At 30.1% G+C, this 2,562-nt stretch overlaps 1 non-coding gene across 1 annotated transcript; it reads right to left on the bottom strand.

Annotated features, from left to right (window-relative positions):
* Positions 1-768: 768 nt before the first annotated feature.
* LOC121205887 (small nucleolar RNA R71) lies at positions 769-875 on the bottom strand. Its single transcript, XR_005900960.1, has one exon. It is a non-coding gene; the product is annotated as a small nucleolar RNA R71 (small nucleolar RNA).
* Between the last annotated feature and the right edge of the window lie 1,687 nt (positions 876-2,562).

Raw genomic sequence — 2,562 nt, 5'->3', positions numbered from 1 at the left:
AGAATGTTTCATTTATAAATCTTTAAAACTTGTTACGAATATCATGCATCAAGTTTTTGGCTCCGTTGTCGAGGAACTAGGATATTAGCAAAACTCAATTTTTATTACTTTAGCCACTTTACTTTTATTACAATTTAAATTTTTATTTTCTTTTCTAATTTTCCTCTTATTTCCTTCTGACAGGTTTTTCTAGTTTATGACCAGAAAAAACCTGTCAGGACTACTACTTTTTGATGGTGACATCGACCACACAGTTAGCAGAAACCGGAGAGAAATAAGGCGAAGCCTAAGATACACAAAGGACGAACAAGAGGACGATTCTTCAACCATAACCGAGGAGATGGCTGAAACTAAGAAAATTCGCTACCTCCTGCAATTGCTGTTAATCAGAATCCTGCTCCGCGCACTATGTTTGATTATGCTAAACCTTCTTTAACAGGAACTGAATCGAGCATAGTTAGACCGGTTGTAGCCGCAAATACTTTTTAACTGAAACCTAACACAATTCAAATGATATAATAGTTTGCTCAGTTTGATGGTTTGCAGGACGAAGATCCCAACACTCACTTGGCAAACTTTTTGGAACTATGTGATACATTTAAAATTAATGGCATTTCTGATGACGCCATTCGACTTCAGTTATTCCCTTTTTCATTGAGAAACAAAGCTAAATAGTGGTTAAACTCGTTGCCAGGGCGGTTAATCAGTACTTGGGAACAAATGACCGAAAAGTTTTTATTAAAATATTTTTCACCGGCTAAAACGGCTAAATTACGTAATGATATTTCTTCCTTTGTGCAGATGGATTTAGAAACACTCTACGACGCATGGGAGAGATACAAGGACCTCTTGAGAAGATGCCCTCATAATGGGTTACCGCATTATGATACAATATTTGATAGTACAAAATTAGTTGAATGCTCCAAAAAAACTAATATATCAATATCTAAAAAGCACAGAAATTGTGATGGTTAATGCATTAATTTTAAAAAATATTCATTATAATGTATATTATATTAAGATTGTGAATGAAGAAAATATTATATTTAATACGAATCACTAAGAAAATATTATATTTAATACAAATCACTATTGCTATAAATATCTATTTTGAAAGGATAAAAAAAGGGAGGATTGAGTTATTGATTACTCTTGTTATTAAATTGAATTGATTGTGACTATCTTTGTGATTTTTTTTTGTCATCATCCCCATTAAGAGGTTGAAAGCAAAATATTTGCCTATGAAATATCTACTTATGAACAATAGAATATGGTAATTCTATCTAAAGCTCGTTATGGTTGGATGCACCTGAAGTTGCAAGTTTTTTTTAAACTGTGAGTATAACTCTACAGTATTTAGAATAAGTTCTCAATTAAAATTACATGGAAAAATATTACCGATGATAACTTGCAAAAGAGAAAACTTATGAATGAAAAGTCATTGGTTATGGATCTGTTGTACACCTAGAAAATAAGATTCACTCTCAAAGTTTGCCATTAATAGATTTTTGTTGGATTCAAAGTCTACTATTGGATTTTAATTTACTTAATTCTTGATAAAATCGTCAAGACTCAATGTAGAAAAAAGATTTTGGCATATTTATTGAAGCGAATATTGCATATAATTATTCGAAATTTATATTGATTTTGTTGACTTAGTGACATTATAGACTTCACATTGATTTAGACATTTCTAGTAGTAAATGTTACATTAATACTTATATGTGGATACAAAGTAAAAGGAATGACAGTAAGATTATCAATTTGTCACAATTTATATTGACATTATTGGTACAATTGAAATGTATATTAAAGTAAATAGGAAGTTTACTGATACAAATGCATTTACTACTTGGCATGACCAGTTAGATCATCCTGGATCATATATGATGTGAAAATTAATTGAGAAGTTATATAGACATTCATTAAAGAACCAGAAGATTCTTTAATTTAAAGAATTCTCATTTGTTGCTTGTTCTCAATGAAAATTGATTATCAGAAACTTACTAGCTAAATTTGAGATTTAATGTCTTGCATTTCTGAAATGAATATGGGCTCATTCATCCACCATGTGTATGATTTTGATATTATATGATTCCTGGTAGATGCATCTACAAAATAATCACATATGTGTTATTAACTTGCAACCTATCATTTGCAAGATTGCTTATTTAAATAATTAATTTCAGGTTATGCAATTAAGACAATTCATATTGCTAAAGTTGATGAGCTTATATGTCAGTTTTTATTGACTGGGTTTGAAAAACTTTCATAAAAGCTTGTTATTTATGCGCATAATGGTTTACATAAATTATTGATTGAACGCATTTGGTTAATATCTAAACCATTACTTATGAGAACTAAACTTTATATTTCAATATGAGATTATGTTGATTTATGTGTTGTACGCATCAAGCTAGTAAGTTATAAATACTCCTCATTACAATTGGTTTTTTTGTTAAGAGCTAAATATTTCTCATCTTTGAACTTTTGTATGCACGTATATATTCCAATTGCTCTACTACAACACACAAAGATGAGCGAGTCCTCAAAGAAAGTTGG

Source organism: Gossypium hirsutum, chromosome A08, assembly GCF_007990345.1.
Source record: "Gossypium hirsutum isolate 1008001.06 chromosome A08, Gossypium_hirsutum_v2.1, whole genome shotgun sequence".
Lineage (NCBI taxonomy): Eukaryota > Viridiplantae > Streptophyta > Magnoliopsida > Malvales > Malvaceae > Gossypium > Gossypium hirsutum.
Note: the sequence above shows the minus strand (reverse complement) of the source record. Positions and strands in the feature narration are given on the sequence as shown.